Here is a 26,215-nt window from a genome sequence, read left to right as displayed (position 1 = left end):
CTCTACATGCCTGGTTCCCACCGTGAAGCATGGAGGAGGAGGTGTGATGGTGTGGGGGTGCTTTGCTGGTGACACTGTTTGGGATTTATTCAAAATTGAAGGCATACTGAACCAGCATGGCTACCACAGTATCTTGCAGCGGCATGCTATTCCATTCGGTTTGTGTTTAGTTGGACCATCATTTATTTTTCAATAGGACAATGACCCCAAACACACCTCCAGGCTGTGTAAGGGCTATTTGACCATGAAGGAGAATGATGGGGTGCTGCGCCAGATGACCTGGCCTCCACAGTCTCCGGACCTGAACCCAATCGAGCAGTGTGAAGGCAAAAGGGCAGACAAGTGCTAAGCATCTCTGGGAACTCCCTCAAGACTGTTGGAAGACCATTTCAGGTGACTACCTCTTGAAGCTCATCAAGAGAATGCCAAGAGTGTGCAAAGCAGTAATCAAAACAAAAGGTGGCTACTTTGAAGAACCTAGAATATGACATATTTTCAGTTGTTTCACATTTTTTTGTTATGTATATAATTCCACATGTGTTAATTCATAGTTTTGATGCCTTCAGTGTGAATCTACAATTTTCATAGTCATGAAAATAAAGAAAACTCTTTGAATGAGAAGGTGTGTCCAAACTTTTGGTCTGTACTGTATATTAATTTTAACTTATATTTCTCCACTCTCTGGCCCTGACACAGAGAAGGTATTGGACAGATGTCACTAGTCACTGCAGATACCCTCTATATAAAAATGACTGAAAATGATGCAACAAATAAAGTATTTTTCAGTTTTATTTCTCCAATCTCTAGCCCTGACACACAGAAGGTATTGAACAGATGTCACTAGTCACTGCAGACACCCTCTATATGAAAATTACTGAAAATGATGGAAAAATATATTAATTTTAACTTATATTTCTCTAATCTCTGGCCCTGACACACAGAAGGTATTGGACAGATGTCACAAGTCACTGCAGATGCCCTCTATATGAAAGTTACTGAAAATGACAGAAAAAATATATTAATTTTAAATGATATTTTATCCAATATCTGGTGCTGACACACAGAAGGTATTGTACAGTTGTCACTAGTCACCGCAGACAGCCTTCATATGAAAATTACTGAAAATGATTGAAAAAATATATTAATTTTAACTTATATTTCTCCAATCTCGGGCCCTGACACACAGAAGGTTATGGACAGATGTTTTTCAGTCACTGCAGATACCCTCTATATAAAAAGTATTGAAAATGCTTAAAAAAAGAAAATTGTACTGTAGCCATAAAATACTGCTAGCCTGGCACCACACACAATAGTCCTTAAAAGGTCTTTTGGGTCTTTGAAACGTTTTTCTAGTGAATTGATTGCGATCAGACTCCCTACTCTCTCTGTCCCTTCTGAAACGCAGCTCTCCCTGACTACTATATAGCACCCGATGACGTGTATCGGCCAGCCAATCACTGTAATGATCACCAACATGGCTACTGGCATTACAGTGATGGCAGTACTTACCTGCATGTTTATTGGCTGCATAGCAGCCGCGAAACGTGCGAGGAGGAGACTCAAGTATGGCGCTCGAGCACATGCTGTACTCGGCCGAGTACCGCCATGTGCCGAGCATAGTGATGCTCGAGCTGAACAGCAGTTCGACTGAGCATGCTCGCTCAACAATTATCACTATTACATCACAGACCATGCTGCACTACAAAGGGATAGTGGCTTGTGATATGTACACACATGCAATGTACCAGTACTCCATCCCTTGCATACCATACTGGAGAGCATGTCACTGATTCCAGGTAGTTGAAGGGAATAGGTGCTCGATTGGAGGAGGTAGATTATGGGCGTGTGCGTTGGAGGATAGAGATGGTGGGTGGATTGCCAGTGGGCTGGTGCAGGATTTCCTCCAGCTGCCCTGCCTGGAATTGCTTCAGGTACCAGTTTACCATATGTCTTCCACATATCCCCTATTAAATTGTGTCCTCCACAGATCACCTATTAGAATGTGTCAGCAAGAGTGTACAAGCAGATTCCCCCATAAGTGTGTCAGACATTTTGTACTCTCCATAAATGTTTCATCAACAGATTCCCCATAACAGTGTGTGATCCACAGATTCCCCCATAACATTGTGTCAACATATCCCCCATAAGTGTGTCATCTTCATATCTCTCCACAAGTGTGTAGAAAAACTTGCTTGAAGTAAAGTAGTAATTTATTGTCACATTACAACATCATTTGTTGTGTTTCAGCTATACCAGCCTTCCTCAGACACTTACTAACACCTATGAAACCTTACTACTTTACTTCAAGCTTCAACAGAATGCCTCTCCTAAGACGCGTGCACCACAAGAAGCAACACCGGACTTACTATTTTGTACTCTCCATAAGTGGGTCAGCTCCCCCATAACAGTGTGCCATCTGCAGATTCTCCATAACAGCACATCATCCACTGATTTTATTAAATATTTTAGCACTTCATATGTCGCAAACTGCACCAAAATTTAGGATGCACATTGTTTGCTGTGTGCATCCATATGTCTGTTCCATGGCCCTGCAAAAGAAATAGAACATGTCCTATTCTTATCCAGTTTGCAGACAAGAATAGGCATTTGTAACATACCCCAGGACCTGCGGTAGGGAAAATGCAGGATGCACACAGCCAGTATTTGTATTTTGCGGATCCGCAATTTCCTGACTGCAAAAATGGATACTGTCGTGTGCATGAGGCCTTAAGATGTTTGTATACCTTGGTTGGAGTCCACCTGTGGTGAATTCAGTTAAATGGGCATGATTTTGAAATATACACCCCTGTCTATATAAGGTCTCACTGACAATACATATTAGAGCAAAAGCCAAGCCATGATGAGAGAAGAACAGCCTGTAGAGCCCAGAGGTATAGTGAGTGGAGACACAGATCTTGAGAAAGGTACAAAAGAGTTCTGCAGCACTGAAAATTCCCCAAAGCATAGTGGCCTCCCAAAAAATATTAAATAGAAGTTTGAAATAACCAAGATTCTTTCTAGAGTTGGTATAGATCCAGAGAAGATGCAGTCGGCACTCCGTATGTCAGTGATGCGGTGTGTGCGTCCAGGGAGAATCCACACGAACTTGCATAGAGATGACCGGGTACTCGCTATAGTAGTGTATTGTATATGTAGTAGTACTACTATAGTGAGTGCCGGTCCTCTCTGAGTGAGTGTTTGTCAGTGAGTGTGGATGTCTGTTGGTCAGTAAGTGTCTGTGTGTTTGTCAGTTAGTATGTGTATGTTTGTCAGTGAGTATATGTGTGTTTGTCTGCCAGTGAGTGAGTTTCTGTCAGTGAGTTTCCGTGCGTGTGTGTTTTTCAGTGGGTAGGTGTATGTCTGTCAGTGAGTGTCAGTGAGTGAGTGTGTGTCTGTCAGTGAGTATGTCTGTCAGTGAGTTTCTGTGTACGTCATTCAGTGAGTATCTGAGTGTGTGTCTGTCTGTCAGTATGTGTGTGTGTCAGTGAGTGAGTGTATGTCAGTGAGTGTGGGTGTCTGTCCATCAGTAAGTGTCTGTGTGTTTGTCAGTTAGTATATGTATGTTTGTCAGTGAGTATATGTGTGTTTGTCTGCCAGTGAGTTTCCGTGCGTGTGTGTTTTTCAGTGGGTAGGTGTATGTCTGTCAGTGAGTGAGTGTGTGTCTATCAGTGAGTATGTCTGTCAGTGAGTTTCTGTGTACGTCATTCAGTGAGTATCTGAGTGTGTGTCTGTCTGTCAGTGTGTGTGTGTCAGTGAGTGAGTGTATGTCAGTGAGTGTGGGTGTCTGTCGATCAGTAAGTGTCTGTGTGCTTGTCAGTGAGTATGTGTATGTTTGTCAGTGAGTATATGTGTGTGTTTGTCTGCCAGTGAGTGAGTGTCTGTCAGTGAGTTTCCGTGTGTGTGTGTGTGTTTTTCAGTGGGTAGGTGTATGTCTGTCAGTGAGTGTCTGTCAGTGAGTGAGTGTGTGTCTGTCAGTGAGTATCTCTGTCAGTGAGTTTCTGTGTACGTCATTCAGTGAATGTCTGAGTGTGTGTCTGTCTGTCTGTCAGCGAGTGTATGTATGTCTGTCAGTGAGTTTCTGTGTACATCATTCAGTGAGTATCTGAGTGTTTTTGTGTCTGTCAGTGAGTGTATGTGTGTCTGTCAGTGAGTTTCTGTGTACGTTATTCAGTGAGTATCTGAGTGCGTGTCTGTCTGTCTGTCAGTGTGTGTGTCTGTCAGTGAGTGAGTGACATGAGGGGGCGGCAAAATGGATCTTTGCTTAGGGCGGCAAAAATCCTTACACCGCCCCTGGTTGGATGCCCCACCAAACTAAGTAATCAGGGAAAAGGTTATTGGTAAAAGAGGTCACTAAGAACCCAATGGGCACTATCGCTGAGCTCCAAAGAACTTCTGTATAGATGGGAGAAAATTCCAGATGATCACTGCAGCATTCCAAGAATTTGGGTTTAATGGCACAGTGGCCAGAAAGAAGCCTTTCTTCAGTAAAAGACACATGAAAGTTTGCAAAAAAAAGCACCTAAACAACTGTAAGAAAGAAGACGCTTTGGTCTGATGAAACCAAGATTTAACTTTTTGGCTCCAATCATAAAAGTAATGTTTGGAGTAAATCAGGTACTGCCCAATACCATCCATACAGTGAGGAATGGTAGTGGCAGCATCATGCAGTGGAAGTATTTTTCAGTGTCTGGGACAGGGAGACTGGTGAGAGTCGAGGTAAAGCTTAATGGAGCACAGCACAGAGAAATTCTTCATGAAAACCTGAACTAGTATGCTTTGGACCTCAGAATTGGCTGACAATTTATCTTAAGACCAGGACCATAGCTAGAGCTAGATCCCTTTCTTGAACCCAATTGAACATCTCTGTAGAGACCTGAAAATGGCTGTCGACTGACAATCCATATCCAACCTGACAGAGCTTGAGAAGATCTGCAGAGAAGAATGGCAGGAAATTTCCAAATGCAGGTATGCAAACCTCGTGACATCGTAGCAAAGAAGACTGGAATGTAACATTTTGTTTTTCCTTTTCAATAAATTAGCAAATTGTCACGACGTTCCGCAACAGGTGGCAGGAGATCATTGAGACTGGCAACACGTGGTTTGATCTCACTGTTAAATAATATGTGATATAATATGAATTGGTATTTAACATAAATTATGTATTACACTACACAGTGACTCCATTTATAGTGATACACAAGGGACAGGGAGGTCTGTATGAGGACATCAAGAACTATATTTGAAGTCTACCATATATGACAATGTATAAGCCCATACATTACTAAGACACGCCTGTATCTATGGTATAAATGACTGACAGGGACAGACAAGGAGGGTCTTTTTACACTCACTCTCAAGTCTGTTGGGGGTTGTTATTGCTGGAGAAGATGAAGACACATGGAGCTTGAACAATGATACATCAAGGACTTTCAACATTCACTCATGGACAATAGATTAAGACCTTTCCTAAAATAATTTTGTAAGTAATCATCTTTTATGACGAACCGATAATAAATTGCATTATTAATTTTTTATATAACTCCTGTTGAATCCTGGTGATGAGTCCTCTGGGTGTTCTCTACTCCAAATAAGCATACACTCTATTTAGGCTACTTTCACACTAGCGTTCGGGGCTCCGCTTGCGAGTTCCGTTTAAAGGCTCTGACAAGCGGCCCCGAACGCATCCGTCCAGCCCTAATGCATTCTGAGTGGATGCGGATCCGCTCAGAATGCATCAGTCTGGCAGCGTTTGGCCTCCGATCCGCTCAGCAGGCGGACACCTGAACGCCTGGCTGTGCGGAGGCAAACGGATCCGTCCCCCACAGTATGGCTCAATTTTCAAACGGATCCGTCCCCCATTGACTTTCAATGTAAAGTCAAAACGGATCCGTTTGCACTATCATGAACAAAAAAAACAAAAAACATGGTAATGCAAACGGATCCATTCTGAACGGATCTAAGCGTTTGCATTATAGGTGTGGATCCGTCTGTGCAGATACCAGACGGATCCGCACCTAAACGCAGGTGTGAAAGTAGCCTTAGAGAGTAGAGATGGCCTTGTGGTTCGCCTGGTGGTCATTTCACGGCGAACTTTGCTCATTCGCGGTTCGCCAAAAGGGCAAACATATGGCGATGTCCACCGGCACCATATTCTTTTACATTGTGAAGAACTTTGAACCATGACACATCCATCGGGTGGTACAGGACAGCCAATTGAGACGTTTCAGCACATGGACATACCCCCTAACTTATAAATAAACCTGATCTGGCCACCATTTTATATTCAGTCTTTTGCCAGTGTAGCAGTTGCCCCACAAAAAAACTGATTGAAGCAAGGGTGTTATATATCAATAATATACTTTCTATATAGTGAATTTGAGTGGTGGAGCATTTGTTTGCTGTTCTGCTGCGATACTGCATCTATACAGAGGGGGCAAACGCTATTGGAACAAACAATTTCTACTGGTGTGATATTCCAGTTGCTCCCCAAAAATAGTGATTAAAGCAGGGGTGTGATATACCAATAATATACTTTCTATATAGTAAATTTGGGTAGTGCAGCATTTTTTTGAGGTTTTACTGAGTTACCACACCTGCACAGAGTTACAAATGCTATTGGAACAAATAATTTCTACTGGTGTGATATACCAGTTGCCCCCCCCCCCCCCCCCCCAAAAAAAAAAGTGATTGAGGCAAGGGTGGGATATACTTTCTTCCACAAATACTCCTCTTCTATAGGGACTTTGTCACAGGGTAATTTTGAAAATGACAGGCAGAGGAAGAGGCAGGCCATTCCGCAGGGGTGGTAGGGGTCGGGTAGGTCCACCAGTCCGCAGTCTAAGTGGGAAGCTGCAGAAGTTGTTTGTGATTACTTCAAAGGACGCACCAGAGTTGGTTGAGTGGCTCACTCAGCCTTCAGCTTCTGCACCCTCCATATCCTCTCTATCTGCACCCTATTTACTCTCTGCTGTGTGCACCCCCAAATACACCACCACCACCATCACCCTCACCATATCTCCTCCGCTCGAGTCAGAGGAATTATTTTCCTGTCCATTCCAAGACCTTACTGATTCACAGTCATTCTTGGCATCGGATCAGGAAGAGGAGGTATCAACGGTCGCCACCCAGCAGTCTGGCGACAGTACCCAGATTAGCCCAAGGAGGATGGTCCCCACTGTTGCTGCCTACTCTGAAATCTCTAAAGTCAGTGGGTGCCCACAAGAGAGGAAGAGAAGGGTTGCTCAGAGGGAGAGACGGAGCAGCAGATAGGGAGGAGAAGGAGGAGAAGCAGGCAGAACTCGCAGTGCACAGGAAACAAAAAGAAGACTGCAAATGTATCTGGAGCGAGCCATACACCATGCACGGTCACATATTGCACTCCCCTGACGCCGGCACATGGCTCCGCATTGTGGGCTTTTTTTAACTTGTCATCTGCTAATAATAGTGTTGCCATCTGTAGCAGAAATCGCGGTAAGACCAACACTCACCTAGGGACGACCGCCTTAAGAAGGAACCTGGCCTCCCTTCACCTAGCCCAGTGGAAACAACACCATCAGAACCCACAAAGCCACACTCCCGATCCACGCCCTGCCTCTTCTCCTTCCCCTCTCTCCTCCCATTTGTCTTCCACTCCACCTTTCACTGTGTCGTCATCAAGTTCATCTGGCAAAATGCAGGCTTCCGAGGCCCAAATGTCGGAACCGCTAGCCTGCCAACTAGTGCCATATAAATTTGTGGCCGGAGGGTGCGTGACCGGAAGTCAAGGAGAGAGGTCGGATCTCAGCACAGCTCCGCTGAAGATTTTGAATCTAAGTTCATCTACCCCCTACTTGTGGGATTTAAAACCCAGTTCTCCCCAAGAAGATTCGCTGAACTTCAAGCTACATTCCGACCCAACCCGTGAGAGTTTTGACCAACCCAGACCGAAACGCCAGCTTGGGCCTACGCTGCTGAGAAGCCGCGGTCTGAAGTTCCAGAGCGAACACGCTTCTCTGAAGAGCTACACATACCGAGCCGGCTTTCACCTCCTCTGAACTTTCTCTGATATCGGTGGTGATAATCTCCATAAAGCGTCGTGAAACATCACAAGTGCCGCATTCCTACGAATCGCTCATACCCCGGCAGCGTGGAGACCCGCTATTTTGTCCAGCCGAAGGGAGCTGGTAAGAGATCTGTTACATCGCCCTTACCCTGAGTAGTCTGCCAGGCGTTGCAGCTGAGATCCCGAATTTGACTCAAGGGGCCTGATATATCAACAGCCGCAGACATCGCTGCAAGATACAGGGACTATCCCCCAGCATAAAGCACTTACCTCGCAGCCCTCATATACATATTAACCGGTTAACCGGTAGGACTTCATCCCTGTGTTCTACAGGGTTTTCACCTGAGGAAGTACTGGCTTGAGGGTCTGGGTGAAGATAGTGTGACAAGCCGGAGACTGGTCTGGAACCAGGTCACACTTTTCTTATTCATACTACTCTGGGTTGAAAACTCAGCCTGAAGCATCCCCACAGGACAGAAGTGGGTCTTTTAACCTCTCTATTTCCCAAGTTGTGCTCAATCCACCTCCCCCCTCCCCACTAAAGGCATTGCCTTAATTTTTTTAGACCTCCACACTCAATACAGGAGATGTACACTGCAACAGTATTTAAAGGGACATTGCCCTCCTGGGAGAAGCCTATTATTACTAGCCTTAGGCAGGACACTCTGCATAAGCATCTTACTTAAAGGGCCATAGCCCTAATTTTTTCCCGGGACCTTCCACAACCACAAAAGGAGGTCCCTTTTCTCAATCCAGAGAGTCATCTCATACATTTCAATGTACTATATTAACTCTACATACCAGAAGAGGAATTCAGAAGCTAAAAAGAGTCCTCACACGTGCACTGTGCACTTATGGTGAAAATAGGCAAATACAAGAGTCACACTCAGGAGTCTCAAAAGCCCTACAAAAACTCAACTTTAGCCCAATGTGATCTGGACAAATACGTCATGAAAAACTCTCAGCCACCAACTTCGGTGCACTCAGCCGCATTAAAAGGCAATCTGTCTCACTTAGAAAATGAACATCTTGGAATAGATAGTGATGATGAAGATCAAGCAGAGTCTTAATCAGACCTACCTATCTCCAGGTCCTTCATCTCTCAAGCTTTGTCAAAGGCCTTAAACCCAGTGATGGAACAACTTAATGTAATCAAAAGTGAAATGAGACAGATTGGCCACAGAGTAGAAGCCTTAGAAGCCACAGTCTACTTTAACAAACTATACAAAACAAAACTCAGAAGCTCTAACTGTCTATAAACTACATATAGACCAGTTATACAACTACATTGAAGATCAAGACAACAGAGTAACGGAATAATATCAGTTTAAGTGGAATTCCAGAATCAGTAGCGACAGACGCAATACCAAAAGCTGTTACCGAAATCTGTTTATCTCTGTTAGGTGAAGACTACTCTGAACCTATATTTATCGAAAGAGCACAAAGGACTTTGAGACCTAAACCAAAATTGAACAAACCACCTAGGGACGTCATATGTAAACTCCTTAATTTTGCTCAAAAAGAACAAGTTATGAAGAAATCAAGAGAATGTGCACAAGTTGAATATGAAGGCTCAACAATACTACTGTTCCAAGATCTTGCACCAGCCACTCTCAATAAGAGATGCGCCCTCAAACCCCTGATGGACTATGTGAGACATAAACTCATCCCTTATCGCTGGTTGTTCCCATTTGGCCTGCTAATAACTTGGCGTGATAAAAAGTTCATCATTAGAACCCTGAGGGACCTACCTGAGATACTTTCTGCCATGAGCATTGAAGATGTGGACATTTCCAATTGGACCACCTCAAAAGATGTCATTATCCCAGAGGAGATCCCCCCTGCTACACCGTGGGAGATGGTACCTACGGGCAAAGCTCTGAAGAACAAGAAGAAACATGGGAAAATGACCCCACACCGTATCATCATGGAAGAGGACTGACAGATATGTCCAGTTGTGATTTTACAAACCTGCAAATAAGCAGGCATTCTAACACAATCTAGACCTCATATGGTCTTGTTCATGTGAATAGGTGTCACGACCCATAGTCTTGGTCGTGACTCTGGATCCGCATGCGGTTGCCTGAGGTTCGGTTCTATTGTCAACCACATGGTGAGGGCTGCTTGTAGGTTGCCTCACGTGTGCCTCAGAGGGGGTTCTTCAGCCATGCAGTGCTGGAGACATCCTCTCTGACTACTGCTCTAAGCAGAGGCTTTATAGCCCAAAGTAGCCACACCCATACTCAGACACACCCAGTGTTCACACAGAAAGAAGGGAGTTAACCCTTCCTACACCAGGCAGGGTAGTGAAGCCACACAAAGGGAAAAGCACACAAACACACTCACCTGTTACCGCTGGCAACGGCATGCGTGGCAACCATGTCCTGAAGAACAGCCAGCAGGCAGAGACACTGCCACCACATGCACACAACACCAGACATTGCCGCGGACAACCGTAAGTGAAGGGAGGTGTCTTAGTGCATACAAACATAACCTCGTGCACAAAAAACAGACAAAGTGCATACATAAACACACACAACAGGTGAAACCGCATGCACTTGACAGTAAGCTGCCTAGCAACAGCTCAGGCTGCTATACTGCCAAGTACCCAATCAAGTTGCCAGCAGCAACCACACGTGAGGCAACCTACAAGCAGCCCTCACCATGTGGTTGACAATAGAACCGAACCTCAGGCAACCGCATGCGGATCCAGAGTCACGACCAAGACCATGGGTCGTGACAATAGGTTCCCACAGGTTTTCCCTCATATGTCATGCTCATTTATCAGCTCATAGTTAGATCCCTATCTGGAGAGGTGTTATGAGCTTGTAATGGGTTCCCTGGGTCACATTTTATACATGAACACTCCTTCACCTACGTTTACTTCTTATTATGTTTTATGACTTAATTTAAATTATTAACAAATTTGCCTCTTCATGGTTTGCTACATCTACTATGCAGCTCTCTAAAATGATAGTGAACTGCTTTCTTCTGATAATTCTTAGAAGGTCAAAATTTTCAAAGTCCCGTTTAGGACTAACGGTTCCTCTTGCAGTTTTAGAAAACAGGAGGACCAACTGTCTATGTTCTTGCTAATGTTCTGATGTATTTTTGTTATGTCTTAGTTGTTTCAGCTCTTCCTCCCCCCTCTTTCCCATGTGTGTCCAAGGATATCTAAGTCCCACAGTCATCAGCCATCCCTTGAAGATGTCAACCACAACATACCTACTCAGGGGTATGTTCGCGTCCTCCGTTCACACTTGTGCACCTGTTTTATGGCTGAGACACGGATAGCTTCATACAATGTTAGATGCTTTAAAACTCCAGCAAAACGTTGTCAAATCCTAAAACAACAGCATAAAGAGAAAGCTAACATTATATTTATACAGGAAACACATTACAAACATGACAAAATCCCCAATTTGTCCCGCTCCTATTATAATTAATGGTTCCATAGCTCATCTACATATTCAAACAGATTAGGGGTCAGTATAGACTTTCATAAACACCTTGATTTTGACCTAATAGACTCCAAAGTGGATAATAGGGGTAGATTCATCCTTGTGAAAGGGAAAATTAATAAGCAACTGTACACCTTAGCAAACATTTACGCTCCAAATTCGATGCATAGACAGTGGTTCAACCTTTTTTGGGAACAGCTAGAGGGGTTCAAAGAGGGCATACTGATCCTAGCAGGGGACTTTTACCTAGCCCTTAACCCAAGGATTGACACGTCTTCAGGTAGATCGAATATACCAAAGTCCATGTTAGTCAAGATAAAAAAACTATTGCATAAAAGTTCCCTGGCAGATGTGTGGCGCTCTCTTAACCCCACTTCAGCGGACTTCACCCACTTCTCCGCACCACACAATTCTTATTATAGAATAGATTACACATTCATATCATCAGATAAAATACAGTTATGCACAGAGGCCCATATAGGCTTTATATTACACTCTGACCATGCCCCAATTTTTATGTCACATAAACAACCAAAAGCCTACTCCAAGACCTTTCTATGGAGATTAAATGAAACACTTTTAGATAGTACAGATGTAAAAGTAAAGATCAAAAATAAACTAGAGGAATATTTCTCTATTAATGCAACAGAAGATACTCTGCCTAACATAGTCTGGGAGGCACATAAATCAGTGATAAGAGGGGAATTTGTCTCTATAGCATCCCACTTGAATAATAAAAGGAAAGAGACAATAGCAAATCTTTATGGTAAGATATCCAAACTAGAAAATGTGCACAAAAGATCTCTGAACAGTAAAAAATTAGAAGAGCTTTTGTCAGCGAGAAATGAGTTAAAAAAGATATTAAACACCCAATCAGCTAAAATATACCTCTCACTGAGGCAAAAATTCTTTGCTCACGGGAATAATCCCACAAAATTCATGTTAGCCACCTTACGCCAACGCAAACGCAAACAAAGAATATCAGCTATTAGATGCCCAGGCAACACTTTAACAAAAGATGATAAAACCACAGCAGACGCGTTTAGGAAGATCTATTCAGACCTATATAACATAAATGAGCCTGACTCTGAAAACATTAAAGCAGATAAACTAGCCCGGATGAGAGAATTTCTACAGAAAATTAACTTACCCTCCATCACAAAAGAACAAGCAGCCAAACTTACCCTACCTATTACTGAAACAGAAATTACCACAACTTTATCTCAAATAGCCAAAGGAAAATTTCCTGGCCCAGACGGTCTCCCTGTCCTTTACTACATAGCCTTTAGAGACACCTTAACACAATTTATGCTTAAAACATATAATGAGGCTATGTCTGATAGTCTGTTCTCTCCACAAACTCTAAATGCTCATATAACTCTGATTGACAAACCACAGAAAGACCCTACATTGTGCGCAAGTTACAGACCTATCTCACTGTTGAATCTAGACATCAAAATATGCACGCGTATTCTTTCAGCAAGAATAAAACCGTTATTAAATGACCTGATACACCCAGATCAGACAGGGTTTATAGCAGGGAGAGAAGGGAAGGACAACACCTACAAGAAAATAAACTCGATCGCTTTGGTGAAAAAAATAAATGGTTCCATGGTTCTACTAGGTACAGACGCCAAAAAGGCATTTGATAGAGTGGCCTAGCCCTTTATCAAAAACACCATGTCCTCGATGGGCATCCCATCTTCTTTCATCAAGGCAATCTTCACAATGTACGAAAAACCGAGCGCTTTTATCAAAGTAAATGACATTCTTTCCCCAGTGGCTAATATTAACAACGGAACCAGACAGGGCTGCCCTTTATCCCCAATTCTCTTCATATTGACAGTTGAACCCCTGTTACAATTCATAAGACAATCCCATGAAAACAAGGGTTTAACTTGCAATGGAATAGAATTCAAGCAAGCTGCTTACACAGATGATCTTCTCTTAATGATCACTAACCCCATACGAGCTTTCCCAGTGATTGTTAACCTGTTTCACGATTTCGGTTATATCTCTAACTTCAAAATTGACATTTCAAAATCGCAAGCACTAGGCGTAAACATCCCAGCTAAAGAAATCAGAACATTAAGAACCATCTTCTCCTTTGAATGGACCTCCTCAGCTCTAAAATTTTTAGGGATTAACATCTCAGCGGATTACAATAAATTATACGAGCTTAACTACCGACCATTGCTAAGAGCCATCCCAGAGACCCTTAGCTCATGGTCACCTACCTTTATATCTTGGCTAGGATGCAGGAATATATTTAACTCACTAATAGTCCTGAAAGTCCCATATCTTTTGCAAGCCCTACCACTAAAACCTCCACGTAGCTTTTTTTACCTCCTTTCAAAAGATCTGTTCATCATATGTGTGGGGTTTGACAAAACCCAGACTCGCTCACAAAATCCTCCTACTTCCTGCAGATAGAGGTGGAATTGGACTCCCTTCTTTAGAAAGGTTCTACAAAGTGGTCCACCTTAGCCGTATAGTGGACTGGATCCGAAAACCGGCTCATAAACATTGGATAGCTTTGGAAGAGAGTCTAATGGAACTGAGGAAGTAGATTTTTTCAGACCAATCAACACCCATTCCTATTCCTAGAGATAATAACCTTCCCACAGCTACCTGTGGTATCTGGAAACACCCGGAAATAAGAGACCTTTGTTTGAAATATCCATCTCCACTGTTAACTATTGGAGACTGTCTCAGAACGTCCGAAGAAGGTTTTCGGTCTCTACCACCTCAACTTCGGAATTCACAAATGGCACCTATAGTTATTAGATTCTGATGGAGCTATCTTAGACTTAAATACTATTAGGGACAAATTTAAACTCCCAGCACTTAATGACCTCCAATATATATACTTACGTACCTCGCTAAAACCTTTATACTCAAATAAAAACTGGTCTAAAAAAAATACATGGTTTGAAGACATCCTTATACAAACTAAACAACCTTCAAAACTGGTGTCTGTTGTTTGCAAGAACTTACTTACTTTAGAATCCCCCCCCCCCCCTTTGCTGTATTTTCTGAGAGAATGGAAAAGAGATCTTAAGACTAAGTTCACTAAATCAGACATGAATACCATACTAACCTCGCCAAAAACAACCTCTAAGTGTAAAACTATACAAGAAAACACCTACAAAGTAATAGCCAGATGGTATCTAACCCCTGTCAGACTAAGTACAATGTACGATTCCGCTTCTGATCTCTGTTGGAGATGCCACACTAATACCTACATACAGGTCCTTCTAAAAAAATTAGCATATTGTGATAAAGTTCATTATTTTCTGTAATGTACTGATAAACATTAGACTTTCATATATTTTAGATTCATTACACACCAACTGAAGTAGTTCAAGCCTTTTATTGTTTTAATATTGATGATTTTGGCATACAGCTCATGAAAACCCAAAATGCCTATCTAAAAAAATTAGCATATCATGAAAAGGTTCTCTAAACGAGCTATTAACCTAATCATCTGAATCAACTAATTAACTCTAAACACCTGCAAAAGATTCCTGAGGCTTTTAAAAACTCCCAGCCTGGTTCATTACTCAAAACCACAATCATGGGTAAGACTGCCGACCTGACTGCTGTCCAGAAGGCCATCATTGACACCCTCAAGCAAGAGGGTAAGACACAGAAAGAAATTTCTGAACTAATAGGCTGTTTCCAGAGTGCTGTATCAAGGCACCTCAGTGGGAAGTCTGTGGGAAGGAAAAAGTGTGGCAGAAAACGCTGCACAACGAGAAGAGGTGACCGAACCCTGAGGAAGATTGTGGAGAAGGACCGATTCCAGACCTTGGGGGACCTACGGAAGCAGTGGACTGAGTCTGGAGTAGAAACATCCAGAGCCACTGTGTACAGGCGTATGCAGGAAATGGGCTACAGGTGCCGCATTCCCCAGGTCAAGCCACTTTCGAACCAGAAACAGTGGCAGAAGCGCCTGACCTGGGCTACAGAGAAGCAGCACTGGACTGTTGCTCAGTGGTCCAAAGTACTTTTTTCGGATGAAAGCAAATTTTGCATGTCATTCGGAAATCAAGGTGCCAGAGTCTGGAGGAAGACTGGGAAGAGGGAAATGCCAAAATGCCTGAAGTCCAGTGTCAAGTACCCACAGTCAGTGATGGTCTGGGGTGCCATGTCAGCTGCTGGTGTTGGTCCAAGGGCAGGGTCAATGCAGCTAGCTATCAGGAAATTTTGGAGCACTTCATGCTTCCATCTGCTGAAAAGCTTTATGGAGATGAAGATTTAATTTTTCAGCACAACCTGGCACCTGCTCACAGTGCCAAAACCACTGGTAAATGGTTTACTGACCATGGTATTACTGTGCTCAATTTGCCTGCCAACTCTCCTGACCTGAACCCCATAGAGAATCTGTGGGATATTGGGAAGAGAAAGTTGAGAGACGCAAGACCCAACACTCTGGATGAGCTTAAGGCCGCTATCGAAGCATCCTGGGCCTCCATAACACCTCAGCAGTGCCACAGGCTGATTGCCTCCATGCCACGCCGCATTGAAGCAGTCATTTCTGCAAAAGGATTCCCGACCAAGTATTGAGTGCATAACTGAACATAATTATTTGAAAGTTGACTTTTTTTGTATTAAAAACACTTTTCTTTTATTGGTCAGATGAAATATGCTAATTTTTTTTAGATAGGAAATTTGGGTTTTCATGAGCTGTATGCCAAAATCATCAATATTAAAACGATAAAAGGCTTGAACTACTTCAGTTGGTGTGTAATGAATATAAAATATATGAAAGTCTAATGTTTATCAGTACATTACAGAAAATAATGAACTTTATCACAATATGCACATTTTTTGAGAAGGACCTGTATATGGTGGTCGTGCTCCAGAATAAGTGGCTTCTGGACAGAAATAATAGACACTCTTAACACTATTCTTACTGATAAGCGGCGTACATTATCTCTCTGCCCCAAAATAGCTCTCTTAAATTTACTCCCAGCCACTATTCCCGACTTACAGAAACGTTTAATTAGACAACTAGTATCTGTGGCTAGGATCCTGATTGCCTCAAATTGGAAATCCAGTGTGTCTCCCAAAGTGACAGGCTGGGTTGACAGAGTGGAGTCTCTTGCTAGGTTAGAGGAATTATCCCACTGGAAACTGAGATCTCATGATAAATATGTTTCAATCTGGTCTAGCTGGAGACTCTTGAGGAATAGGTTGGGAATAGGCACAACTGACGTTTAATTGTTCCGTTTCTTACAACCTCACACTTTTATATTTTCCACTTGTGACCCTCAGTAGTCGCACATCATCATAATTGGCTGACATACCTTTGTATTCATATATATCCCTTGTTAAGGCATGATCTTGCACAGATCAGACTACAATATCCACTCCATTATCCTTACCTCCCCCCTTCCCTCTTATTCTCTTTCCCTTTTTCTTAGGTTGTATGTCCCTGTCATTACCCTCCCCTTTTACACGGCACTGCTTTATTTTATGGCATAGTTTTACTACATTAAATCTGGAATCCTCTGGAACAACTAGATCCACTTCAAGCCATTCTTACTTTCACTATGCTACTGTGTACAACATAGCTGCTATGACCATCCTGGTACAATAATTTATACTCTAGGACCTCTATGGGTCATGTATTTGCAGATGGGGGCGGAACAATATCATGTGCTCTTAGGATTTCCTGACAATGTCGATATGTCATTATGTTTGTGCACTTACTGGATATGTCATTCATTTCGCATTGTATGCCGTATGTTAAAATTTTTTACATACCTTTAAAACGTTTTCATACTTTGAAATCAATAAAAAGATTTTGAGAAGAAAGAAAATTTGTGGCCATTGGCACACCGCAATGGAAAGGAAATATTTCTCCCAGAAGAGCATCCCGGAGCTATATGGTCATGTTCAGCTGTGTCGTGTCGGTGCCAAGATACATCTGACCACAGACACTTGGTCTAGCAAACACAGGCAGGGAAGGTTCCTAACTTTTACTGCCCACTGGGTGTACCTAAGCATGCAACCCGTGTGGATTTGGTGTTACCGCCACGGATTGCATGCAGGCCTGCCTTTTTTGCTCCTCCTCCTACTCCATCCTCCGTCTCCTCTTTGGCTGACTTCTCCTTTTCCACTGCTACCGCCTCTTCCGCTGCACCCCCCAAGCTCCCCGGAACCTATTCGATGTGCCAGGTGAGACGTTGCCATGCTGTGCTGCGACTGTTGTGCCTGGAAGCCAAGAACCACACCGATCCTGCACTCTTTTCAGCTTTGCGGTCAAAGGCCGATCAGTGGCTAACCCCGCTAAATTTGATAGATGGTAAAGTGGTGTGCGACAATGGTGCCAATCTGCTGAGCGTGATGAAACAGGGCAAAATGACACAATGGCCATGCAGCGATTCGTTGCCAAATACCCCGAGGTCCAGGACCTCTTGCGGCAGGACAGGAAAATCTCTGGCCATTTTAGAAGATCTTACATGGCCATGGCTCACCTTGCTGACGTTCAGCGGTGACACCACCTGCTCATCAGACGTCTGATTTGTGACTGCACGACGCGATGGAACTCCACCTTGTATATGCTTGATAGGTTGCACCAGCAGAAACATGCAGTTAACGACTACCTTTACAAAATCTGCTGCAGGACAGGTTCTGGGGACGGGAGCTTGCTTTTTTTTTTTATGCGCCAGTGGCTGCTTATGAGCGACACATGCAGACTTTTGCAGCCATTTGATGAGATCACCAAACTGGTCAGTCACAACCAGGGCGCTATCAGAGACATCATACCTTACGCCTTCTTTCTGGAACATGCATTGCATCGTGTCATTGATCAAGCCGTCGAGGAGCAGGTGAAGGAAGATGAGGAACTCGCAATACTGGATGAATTCCCATGGGGGGCTACTCCTACTGAGAAAAGTCAGCAGGAGTCTGAAGAGGAGTCAGAAGAGGATGGTGCCGAGGCGGAGGAGGAGCAAAAAGAGCATGCTTTAAACTTTTCTGGGATCCCTGGTGTTGTCCGTGGCTGGAGGGAGGAGACCGAGGGCGACATTATCCTGCATGATGAGCAGGAGCAGGGCCACTCCACCGCTTCCAGTTTAGTGCAAATGGTGACCTTTCATGCTCCAGTGTTTAAAGAGGGACCCCCGTATAAAAAGAATAAAGGGCAAGGACCTGTACTGTGTCTCAATGTACTTAGAACCCTGGCACAAACACAAAATGGCAAACATGTTACCGGCATCACAGAGGGCTGTCAGAATGCAGCACTTCCAGGCCTTTCTTCGAGAAATGCTGCATTCTGATTTTGCGGGCGCTGACAGAGGAATTTTCACTCACAGAGAAACTGTTGCGGGTACCAATCCAACAGCGCATGCAAGAAAAGGGCAGTTTGGAGATGTGTTGGTCACTTCGGATATGAGATCATTCTTGCAGCCAACCCGGATCCAGCCTCGGGGAACGCCTATACCGACAGGTGTCCGACTACATTGTGTTAACGGCTAATGTGGAAGCTCTGAGAAGCGAAGAACCCCTGGACTACTGGGTGTGCAGGCTTGACCTGTGGCTACAGCTGGCAAAATTTGACATGGAACTGTTGGCTTGCACCTCGTCCAGTGTCCTGTCCGAAAAGATGTTCAGCGCAGCAGGGGGGATCGTGACCGATAAGCACACTCGTTTACCTCACAACAGTGTGGACTACATCATATTTCTAAAAATGAATGAGGCATGGATCTCGGAGCAATTCAACACATCTGACGACCACATTTAAATAATATTTCTCATGACAGCCCACAAATATCAAAGTAGGAAATTTGTGGCACACCAGAGTCAATTAATGCTTTTTAATTAGTAGATGTTTTAAATCATATCATATATATAGTCGTATAGTTTGTCCCAACGTTTCTGCCATATGGTTGACCTTTTTTCAAGGGATCTGTAGTTTGTAGATAAAGACCTCTGCCAGATGTGTACACTGTTGATGGCACATCCGGTAGAGGTCTTTATCTACAAACTACAGATCCCTTGAAAAAGGTCAACCATATGGCCGAAAACGTTAGGACAAACTATACGACTTTAATTCATATGCTCCAATCCGGATGTACTATACACTATAGATATGATATTAAAAAGCATTAATTGACTCTGGTGTGCCACAAATTTCCTACTTTGATACTAGACAATTTATCGTCCTCTGTGGGCACCCAACACTGCATAGGGTGTGCAGATCTCATCATCCTCTTACTAAGCCCACAAATATCAGCCACCACAGATAACTAATAATGGTCCCTGTCTTAGGTAAATACAGCGGCATAAAACACCTTTTCTGTCCTGTGAATGCCTAATCTTTTGGGGGGGCCTGAGAGGAATTCAACTCCTGTGACGACCACATGTTTCAACTATTATCATTAGGGGTTTTTTCAAGAGAGGCAATTTCGTTAGCCATGTATTTAATCCAATTTTATATTTTTTGTAATTTAAACATATGTATTTGACCTGTATTTGTACTGGCCTTCAGTAAAATTGATATCCATTGACAATCTAATAGACCTCCAGCCACATAATCACTTGATCTTTTCTGTATGGTGAATGCATAATTTTGGGGGCCTGTAATACACTTGGCCTTCAGTAAAATTAATATCCAATGACCGAGTAATCTACCTACAGCCACATTTTAACTTGCTCTTTTCTGTACTGTGAATGCATAATTTTTGTGGCCTGTAGTCTATTGGCCTGCAGCAAAATTTATATTCAATGAATGTGTAATCTACTTCCAGCCACATTCTTAATTGTTCTTTTCTGTACGCTGAATGCATAATTTTTGGGGCCAATAGTCCACTGGCCTGCTGTAAAATTTATATGCATTGACCGTCTAATAGACCTCCAGCCACATACTTACTTGTTCTTTCTGTCCTCTGAATTAATCATTTTTGGGGCCTATAGTTCACTGGCCTGCAGTCAAATTGATATCCAATTACCGTGTAATCTACCTCCATCCACATACTTACTTGATCTTTTCTGTCTGCTGAATGCATAATTTTTCAGGCCTGTGGTCCACTGGCCTGCTGTAAAATTGATATCCAATGACCGTGTAATCTACCTCCAGCCACAATCTTAATTGTTCTTTTCTGTCTGCTGAATGCATAATTTTTGGGGCCTGTAGTCCACTGGCCTGCTATAAAATTTATATGCATTGACCGACTAATAGACCTTCAGCCATATACTTACTTGTTCTTTTCTGTCTGCTGAATGCATAATTTTTGGGGCCTGTAGTATACTGGCCTGCTGTAAAATTGATATTCAAGGACCATGTAATCTACCTCCAGTTACATACTTACTTGTTATTTTCTTTCTGCTGAATTCATCATTTTTGGGGCCTATAGTCCATTGGCCTGCTGTAAAATTGATATCCAATGACCATGTAATCTACTTTCAGCCACATACTTGTTTTTTTTCTGTCTGCTGAATGCATAATTTTTGGGGCTGTAGTCCACTGCTCTACTTAAAAAAAAAATATCCAATGACTGTGTAATCTACCTCCAGCCACATACTTACTTGTTCTTTTCTGTCCCCTGAATGTTTAATTTTTGGGGCCTATAGTCCACTGGCCTGCTGTAAAGTTGATATCCAATGGCCTTTTAATCTAACTAAAGCCACATACTTACTTGTTCTTTTCTTTCCGTTGAATGCATAATTTTTGGGGCCTGTAGTCCATTAACCTGCTTTAAAATTAATATCCAATGACCGTGTAATCTACCTCTAGCCACATACTTACTTGTTCTTTTCTGTCTGCTGAATGTATAATTTTTGGGGCCTGTAGTCAACTGGACTACTGTAAAATTGATATCCAATGACCGTGTAATCTACCTCCAGACACATACTTACTTGTTTTTTCTGTCTGCTGAATGCATAATTTTTGGGGCCTGTAGTCCACTGGCCTGCAGTAAAGTTGATATCCAATGACCGTGTAATATACCTTCAACCACAAACTGACTTGTTCTTGTCTGTACGCTGAATGCATAATTTTTGGGGCCTGTAGTCCACTGGCCTGCTGTAAAGATGATATCCAATGACAGTGTAATCTACCTTCAGGCACATACTTACTTGTTCTTTTCTGTCTGCTGAATGCATAATTTTTGGGGCCTGTAGTCCACTGGCCTGTTGTAAAATTGATATACAATGACCGTGTAATCTACTTCCAGCCAAATAATTGCTTGTTCTTTTCTTTCCGCTGAATACAACATTTTTGGGGTCTGTAGTCCACTGGCCTGCTGTAAAATTTATATCCAATGACTGTGTAATCTGCCTCCAGCCACATACTTACTTGTTCTTTTCTGTACGGTGAATTAATAATTTTTGGGGCCTTGGAGGAATTCAACACCAGTAACAACTAGTGTTGAGCGAGCATGCTTGGCCGAACTGCTGTTCGGCTCGAGCATTGCTATGCTCGGCACATCCGAGTGCTCGTCCGAATAGTGCGAGTGCTCGAGTCCTGAGCATCAAACCAGACACCCCCTGCTCTGAAAAAGAGAGTGTGTGAGGTTCACAAAAAAGATTAGAAATTGATGGAAACCCTGTCAAAATGGTTTATAAACAGAATTTTGAGGATGGCTGAATGTGTCTTAGACTCCTATTATCTGCAACATAAAATAGACAACCACATAAAGATTATAGGCCAAAAGTCAGGCATATGCAAGCCATCAATCTATCCATGAGACAGATGACAGGCTTAGTCAGCATACCTTTAATGGCAGTCTTGTGCACTATGAGACATTCCAAACCAGCTCTTATATGATTGAGAGCCAGTAAGCCTCAAAGTTACTTCAGATCTGTTGGATGGCTTAGATGGACCTGCGCATCTAGATCAATATCATTAGGGAGACAAAACATTTTCTGATTGTTCTAATATAATATTTAATAACCTTTCTATATTGTTTTGTCATGTAAAAACTAATTTGCATAAACATGGGCATATGGGAAAGACATGCAAATAAGCATAATCTGCCTTGTTTTTCAGCTGAAAAAAGACTATTACCCTTGCTATAAGACTATGAAACCAATAGATGGCGCTTTTTATGACATGAACAGCGTCATCTATTGGTTTCATAGTTTTATGACAAGAGTAATAGTATTGTCATAAGACTATGAAACCAATAGATGGCACTGTTAATGACATGAAAAGCACCATCTATTGGTTTCATAGTCCTATGACAAGATTATTAGTGTAGCCTTTTGAATGGAAAATTTGTGACAAAAATTTGCAATTAGAATAATTCCGATCTACACTTCTCATGAACAGCGCCATCTATTGGTTTCATAGTGTTACAACATTACTATTACTCTTGTCATAAGACTTTGAAACCAATAGATGGCGCTGTTCATGACATGAACAGCAACATCTATTGGTTTCATAGTCTCATGACAAGATTATTAGTGTAGCCTTTTGCATGGAAAATTTATGATTAAAATTAGTGATTACATTATTAGCAATCTACACTACTCCCCATGAACAGCACCATCTATTGGTTTTATAGTCTTATGACAAGAGTAATAGTATTGTCATAACACTATGAAAGCAATAGATTGCACTGTTCATAAGTAGTGTAGAATATTCTAATCGCACATTTTTATCACAAATTTTCCATGCAAAAGGCTACATTGATAATCTTGAAACCAATAGATGGTGCTGTTCGTGTCATTAACAACAGCATCTATTGGTTTCATAACCTACGACAATAACATTACCCTTGTCATAAGACTATGAAACCAATAGATGGTGCTGTTCATGAAATGAACAGTGCCATCTATTGGTCTCATAGTCTTATGACAAGAGTAATAATCTTTTTTCAGCTGAAAAACAAGGCAGATCATTTGCATATCTTTCCCATATGGCCATGTTTATGGAAATTAGTTTTTACATGACAAAACTATATAGAAAGGTTATTACCACTTCACATCCGGGCCATTGGCCCCCTTCATGACCAGGCCTAATTTTGCAAATCTGACATATCTCACTTTATGTGGTAATTACTTTGGAACACTTTTACTTACCCAAGCCATTCACAGACTGTTTTCTCGTGACACATTGTACTTCATAACAGTCATACATTTGAGTCAATATATGTCACCTTTATTTATGAAAAAATCCAAAATTTACCAAATATTTTGAAAAATTTGCAATTTTCAAATTTCATTTTCTCTGCTTTTAAAACAGAAAGTGATACCTCATAAAATATTTATTACTTAACATTCCCCATATGTCTACTTTATGTTGGCATCATTTTGGAAATGTCATTTTATTTTGTTAGGATGTTAGAAGGCTTAGAATTTTAGAAGCAATTCTTAAAATTCTGAAGAAAATTGCCAAAACCCACTTTTTAAGGATCAGTTCAGGTCTGAAGTCACTTTGTGGGGCTTGCATAGTGGTTACCCACATAAATGACCCTATTTTAGAAACTACACCCCTCAAGTTACTAAAAACTGATTTTACAAACTTTGTTAACCTTTTAGAATTAAAGGAAAATGGAGATCAAATTTAAAATTTAACTTTTTGGCAGATTTTCTATTTTAATCAATTTTTTTCTTTACCACATTGAGGGTTAACAGTCAAACAAAACGCAATATTTATTACCCTGATTCTGCGGTTTACAGAAACACCCCACATATGGTCATAAACTGCTGTATGGGAACACTGCAGGGCGCAAAAGAGATGGAGCGCTACATGGTTTTTGAAAGGCAGATTTTGCTGAACTGGTTTTTAGATGCCATGTCTCATTTGAAGCCCCCCTGATGCACCCTTACAGTATAAACTCCCCAAAAATTACCCCATTTTGGAAACTGGGGATAAGGTGCCAGTTTTATTGGTACTATTTTTGGGTACATATGATTTTTTGATCATGTTCTGAGAGCTATATTTTATTAATTTTTTTGAGCGATTTTCTTATGTAAGGGCTCATTTTTTGCAGAATGAGGTGATGGTTTTATTGATACCATTTTGTGGGACATACACCTTTTTGATCACTTGGTTTTGCACTTTTTGTGATGTAAAGTGACAAAAATGGCTTTTTTTAAGCAGTTTTTATTTAAAAATTTTTACGGTGTTCACCCGAGGGGTTAGGTCAAGCATTCTCAAACTGCGGCCCTCCAGCTGTTGCAAAACTACAACTCCCAGCATGCCCGAACAGCCTACAGCAGGGCATTGTGGGAATTGTAGTTTTACAACAGCTGGAGGGCAGCTGTTTGAGGATGCCTGGGTTAGGTCATGTGATATTTTTAAAGAGCTGGTTGCTACAGACGTTGTGATACCTAATATGTATACTTTTTTATTTATATCACTTTACCACAATAATAGCATTTTTTTAACAAAAACATTGTGTTTTAATGTGTCTATATATATTTATTTATTTTTTTACCGAGGGGTTAGGTCATGTGATACTGTTATAGAGCTGGTGGTTATGGATGCAGAGATACCTAATATGTATATATATTTTTTTCACTTTAACACAATAATAGCATTTTTTAAACAAAATAAAATGATATTTTAATGTGTACATGTTCTGAGAGCTATATTTTTTATTTTTTACATGATTTTCTTATGTAGGGGCTCATTTTTTGCAGAATGAGGTGTCAGTTTTATTGGTACCATTTTGTGGGACATACGCCTTTTTGATCACTTGGTGCACTTTTTGTGATATAAGGTGACAAAAATGGCTTTTTTTGAAACAGTGTTTATTCTTTATTTTTTATGGAGTTTATCGGATGGGTGGATCATGTGATATACTTATAGAGCTGACCGTCACGGACGCGAAAATACCAAATATGTCTATTTTATTTTATTTTTTTCAATTTTTTCAATTTTTTCAATTTTTTTTAATTCTTTACTTGGGGAATTTTTTATTTTTCATTTTAACATTATTTATTTATTTATTTATTTTTTACACTTTTTGTCCCCCATAAGGTCATACAAGACCTCTGGGGGACATTTACCCCATTTTTTTTTTCCACTATTGATTTCTACTAGGGCTGAAATAGTAGCCCCAGTTACTGGAGAAATACACCCCCCAGAGACGCTGTACAGCAGTATACTGCGCTGTAATGCCCCAGTGCAGGGCTGATCGAGGTCTGTGAAAGATCTGACAGCTCCTGCACTCTCCAGCCCCGACGGTCACATGACCGCCGGGCCAGAACAAGAAGCGCATATCGCTTCCTGCACTGTATACACAGCACTCTGTGAGCGCTGTGTATTTAGCGATCTAGAAGGCAGGGACACCTGGGAACTGTCCCTGCCTATTCTAAGGGTTGCCTTACTGTCACTGACAGCGGGCAACCCGATCTGCAGCTGCATGATTAGCTTGCAGCTGCAGTATCTGAATGGACGTTCAGGAACGTCCACTGAGAGATAGAGAACCACCTCCCGGATGTTTTTAGTATATGGGCGGATGGGAGATGGTTAAATATTATACACACAGATGAAGTAGGGGGCGGCACAGCCACACACACAGTTAGCGCTGACAGTCGATGCAGTTCACACGGCTTGGCGAGGATACACACGATCGGTGGTGCGCAGCTGGATGTGGCAGGTAAAATGCATGTAGTACGGGTGTAGAGGAGAAAATAGACAGCGGCACTCACCCGTGTGTAGATATAGCAGCAGCTTTATTCCAAAATCAATGGTGGCAAGGGGCGGACAATTCTAAAGCACGCAACAAACAGCAGCGGCCATTTCGCGCTA

This window comes from Bufo gargarizans, chromosome 3 (genome assembly GCF_014858855.1).
Source record: "Bufo gargarizans isolate SCDJY-AF-19 chromosome 3, ASM1485885v1, whole genome shotgun sequence".
In the NCBI taxonomy this organism is placed as follows: Eukaryota; Metazoa; Chordata; class Amphibia; order Anura; family Bufonidae; genus Bufo; species Bufo gargarizans.
This window is presented reverse-complemented; position numbering follows the sequence as displayed.